Source organism: Chrysochloris asiatica, unplaced genomic scaffold (genome assembly GCF_000296735.1).
Source record: "Chrysochloris asiatica unplaced genomic scaffold, ChrAsi1.0 scaffold00017, whole genome shotgun sequence".
NCBI lineage: Eukaryota > Metazoa > Chordata > Mammalia > Afrosoricida > Chrysochloridae > Chrysochloris > Chrysochloris asiatica.
The window spans coordinates 18600105-18605508 of record NW_006408535.1 but is presented as its reverse complement, the minus strand read 5'-3'; the positions used below and the strand labels follow the sequence as shown (position 1 = coordinate 18605508).

The window sequence follows — 5404 nt, the reverse complement described above, 5'->3', positions numbered from 1 at the left end:
ACAAAGATTCCTTTATCACTATTATAAAAGCACTAATAGACTTCTGGTTGGAACTTTTGAAGGCTGCTTATAGAGCTTTCTTTTTTTTTTGGCTTTTAAAATAGTTTTATTTAAAAAAACGAGGGAATGGAAGTAAATATTGCTGAATGATGATGCACAGAGGAGATTGTAATCATTGCAATGAAATGAAGGTGTAAAGCTGATGTTCTTCCATGTAAAGTATCACAGTTCACAATAATAACTCTTTAAAAAAAATAGCTTTATTGAGATATGATTCACATACCTTACAATTTATCATTTACAGTACACATTTAAAGTATAAATCCACATAAGATACATGTATTGGTCTCTACTCCTCTGGAACAAAAAAGAAAGAACTAAACAAGATTCAGAGAAGACAGGACTAAAAGACTACATGAACCATGGCCTCATCTATCCTATGACCAGAAGAATTAGATGGTAACCAGTTACCAAAACTTGCCACTCTGATTAGGGCCACAGTAAATAGAACCTGATACAATGGGAGAAAAATGTGGAACAGAATTCAAATTCTTAAGAAGTCCAGATTTACTGAACTAGTTGAGACTAGAGGACTCTCTGAGACTATCATCCTGTGATACTTGTTCATAGAACTTTTAAGACCTCAGATCCTACCTATTATGCCATTCTACTTAAAGTAATTCTTATTCATGTCAGCAGAGCACCATTCAGTTAACTCAGCTATTCACTATGCCAGAGTTTAAACACTCCATTTCTGTGATCGTTTTGTTATGGTATGTGTGGAGTGAGGCCACATTAGGAAAAACAATTTAGCATGAAGAAAGGGCTACTTCAAGGTATGAAATCAATTTTCTCTAAAGGCATAGTTTTTGAAAGGTACAAAGCTCTTTGTATGACAAGAGATTTCATAGTTTGGTTATAGACACTAGACAAACAATTTATGATACATTTGATTAGTCAGATTGTTCTGGATTGCTAACCTCAGGGTCAGTGTTTCTAACCCACCAACTGTTCCTCAGAAACCTTATACAGAGTCTCTATGAGTTAGAACCAACTCAGCAGCACATAACAACAAAATAATTATTATAATAATTAAGATAATTAAACCTGTTTGTGATATAAAATGTAACTAAATCCCAATACCATTAGGTAACCAGAGAAAAGTATCAAGAAAGAGGGAGTCAGCCATAGGAGGTGTTGAATAAAACCAGTGAGCTCTCTGGCAGATTAGTCTAATGTCTCTACTTCCCCTGAACAGTTGAGCCAAGCATAACAAGAGGTGTTAGTGATGGCACAGACTCCTCCTTCTTATCTAGCACAAGAACTAAATCAAGAACTAGTATGTTATTCAGCACAAGCCCAACAAGGGATTGTAAAGATCGTTGTTGGCCTCCTATTGCATGAACAATGCCATCAACCATTTGCTCCATGGTAACATAAACACTGTAAATAGATCTCTGAAGTTTAGGAATGCCATAAACTTGTAAGAAGGCTAAGAGAAACACCATCCATCTCCAGGTCCCTATGCAAAAGGGTCTTCATTAGATTCAACAAGTTCCCTCTTAAATTTGGCAAAGATTTTGAAATAACTATTCAATGTGTACTTTCATCATGTTTTTGTTGTTCTTAGGTGCCATGGAGTCAGTTCCAACTTATAGCAATCCTATCCATAACAGAGTGAAATACTGCACAGTCCTGTGTCACCCCCATAAACTAAGGTTGGGCTAACAGTACACGAGGATGCCATAACTGATACGTATGGTTCACTTAAAGGTGATGTTGAAGTTAACAGTAGCATTGAGTATAAAACTATAATTCAATATAGGGGATGTCAGGTCAGAATTGACTCAACAGCACTTAACAACAACAAATAGGTCTATTAGAAATGTTGATTCCAGATAACGGATCCAGTATTCAGTCAAATTACTGGCACTTGCTATTGATTGGGCTAATCTAACAAAGACATCTTCTCTTCTGGCATTAAGTGGAACATTGTAAGTAGTAAAATAAAACTTAAGAAGGGCTTTATAATGAAGGAAAACTATCCAAAAATAAGATAAATAACAGCTATACTAAAGTAAGTTCCTTCAGTTACTTGTATGGAAAAAATATGATAGCAAAACAAAAAACAACAACTACAAGTGTGTAATAAGGCAATCAACATACTAGCAGTTAGAATTATGAAGCGAAGTCCAAAAGTTTCAGTAGGTTACATGGAGTCTTGTTCCATAATCTTGAGATCAGTCATCAGCTTTCGCCACAATAGCATTTAAATGTTATCTTTAACTCCCAGAGGGTCGACAGGTCAAGAGAGGAGATATATCTTTTATGAGTTGCAATAGGTGGATCCAAAACATAACTCTCTCAAATTTTGTTGCACAAGACTTAGTGAGGAAAACTAAATATAGTCCTTTACAACAGAGTTCTTAAAGAGTTGTTTAGTTAATGTCTTTTCCAAATACATATCAAACAAGACTAAATCAGGATTGGTTACAGATGTTTCCTTTGGGTCCTTTTGAGGGGTCAGTAATTATCCAGTTAAGTGTAAACAGTCACGAGGCAGATATACATTTTCATCAACAATGGGGAAAGGGTGACTGGATTCAAACAGGCCTTAGAATTCATTGGAGGAAGCTAGAGGACTTCATGAAAAGTAAGCCTGCTATCAGAAAGATGTTGAGTTAAAACATAATTAAGTAAAGCATAAATTAAGTAAATACATTGTGGGTAACATAAGCACCTTATCAGTCCTTGTTTCTACTAATTTGACAGTGGCAGCTATAGCTCTAAGGCAGGGAGGATAGTTTCAAGCACTGGGTGGAGTCGAGTTGCATACTCTACTAGCTCATATGTCTCTGTTGTCCCCCAGGTTTTTGAGTCAGCACATCTAAAACATTTCCAGATATTTATGCACAAATACAGAAAACGCTAGATGATAATTAGAGAAACATAAGGCAGGTGTATTCATTAAAACGTCCTTTAGCTGCGCGGCTGTTTTCAGTAGCAGAAACCCAGTTCTCTCCGCCCTTCTTCTCTATCCCCTAAGTGAGCACCATCGCCCCCTGGAGGATTCGATGGATATGGATGGACATGAGCCATCTGAGGCCTCAAAACGATCTCTTCAGTTGTGAACTAAAAGCCCATAAAGACTATCACTTTAAGGTGGGTGAAAGTGAGCACCAGTTATCATTAAGAACGGTCAGTTTAGGGGCTGGTGCCAAAGATGAATTGAACATTGTTGAAGCAGAAGCAATGAATTATGAAGGTAACCCAATTAAAGTCACACTGGCTACTTTGAAAATGTCTGTATAGCCAACGGTCTCCCTTGGGGGGCTTTGAAATAACACCACCAGTGGTCTTATGGTTGAAGTGTGGCTCAGGGCCTGTGCATATTAGTGGACAGCACTTAGTAGTTGTGGAGGAAGATGCAGAGTCAGATGATGAAGAGGAAGAAATCGTCAAACTCAAGTATAACAGGAAAGGCCCTGCAAGTGGTAACAAGAAAAAAGTAAAGCTTGCTGCAGATGAAGATGGTGATGATGATGATGAAACTGATGAAAAAGTTCCAGTGAAGAAATTTATACGGGATACTCCAACTAAAATTAACAAAAATCAAACCAGAATGGAAAAGACTCAAAACCATCAACACCAATATCAAAAGATCAAGAATCCTTCAAAAAACAGGAACAAATACCCAAAATACCAAAAGGACCTAGTTCTGTAGAAGATGTTAAAGCAAAAATGCAAGCAAGTATAGAAAAAGTTGGTTCCCTTCCCAAGGTGGAAGCCAAATTCCTCAATTATGTGAAGAATTGTTTCTGGATGGCAGACCCAAGAGGCTATTCAAGATCTCTGGCAGTGGAGGAAGTCTCTTTAAGAAAATAGTTTAAACAGTTTGTTAAAATTTTCCATCTTATTTCATTTCTGTAGCAGTTGATATCTGGCTGTCGTTTTTTACAATGCAGAGTGAAAGCTGTCCGTACCATGCCTGATAAATGTTGTCCAGGTTCCTTTGCCAAGAATGTGTTGTCCAAAATGCCTGTTTAGTTTTTAAAGGTGGAACTCCAACCTTTGCTTGGTTCTAAGTATGTATGGAATGTTATGTAGCAGTGGTCAGACCAATGCAAATGGTGGGGAGACAAAAATATACATGTGAATTAAAGTCAGTATTTTAATTGTAAAATAAAACAAAATTTTCCTTTAGCTTATCTATAGCTTGCCAATCTTCTAAAACATTGTTAAGAAATCTGGCTCAGAGGTCTTTAAATGCTTGTATAATGGCTAACCAGAAAAAGAGAAATTTGAGAGGTAGTTTCAGCAGTAGCCACAAAGTTCTGAGAACTCTTGTAGCTGTCTTCTAGTTTCAGGTAAGTTGCTGTTGTTAAGTGCCATCATGTTGGTTAGAACACATACTGACCCTGTAAAGGGTTTCCAAGGAGTGGCTGATGAGTTTGAACCTCCAACTTTGCAGTTCAAACCAACCTTGAGGTCCAGTGCATCATCCTGCAGTGCCACATCAGGACTCCTAGTTTCAGGTGGTGTTGTTTGTTGTGAAGTGCTGTTGAGTCGTTTCTGACCCATAGCGACCTTGTATAGGGTTTCTAAGGAGCATGGAGAAGACAAACATGGCTTCTTTCCACTTAGGATCAATAGAAATGCCTTCTGAAGAAATTAAATGGCTTAAATACTTGGTAGACGGCTAGACCAATTGTTATATTTCTTTAGAGACTTTATGTTCTCCAGTAGCTAAATGTTTTAATAAGAATATACTATCTTCAAGGCAAGGCTGTTGGGAGACAAAGCAGATCAGTAAATCATAAAGGTATTGCAGTCAAGTAGACTTATTTACAAACGGGCTGTGAACCTCAGGGTCAGCAGTTCAAAACTACCAGCTGTTCCACAGGAGAAAGATGAGGGTTTCTGCTCCTGTAAAGATTTACAGCCTCGGAAACCCTGTACAGTGTCACTATGAGTCGGAACCAACTCCATGGCACATAACAACAACAACAAGACTTGTCTGAAAATTGTAAAGGTTGCAAGTCCACACATAGGATTTGAGAAAATTAAAGAGAAGTTTCAGTAAAATCTCAGTTATTACAATCCAGATAAATTGCTGATCTTCCCAGGTGAAGGCAAATATTGGCTTTCATACAGGGATAATAAATCACTACAAAGGCCAATAACTATAAAATAGGAGGTATCCAGAGGTATACTGGAAAATAATAAGTGGGGATTTAGAACCACAGAAAATCTAGGAATAGCAATGTGGTTGATAGCCTGCAAATTATGAACAAACCTCTAATGCTTGTTGTTTGGTTACTTAACATGGTATTACCAGGACTAGTGCAGGGGACAATTAATCCTGTGGAAAGAAAGTCCTGAGTGATAGGAGCTAGTTCCTGTT

At 37.5% G+C, this 5404-nt stretch overlaps 1 pseudogene; it reads left to right on the top strand.

Annotated features, from left to right (window-relative positions):
- The first annotated feature begins 1288 nt into the window (after nt 1-1288).
- LOC102829767 lies at nt 1289-3877 on the top strand (annotated as a pseudogene).
- The last annotated feature ends 1527 nt before the right edge of the window (nt 3878-5404 follow it).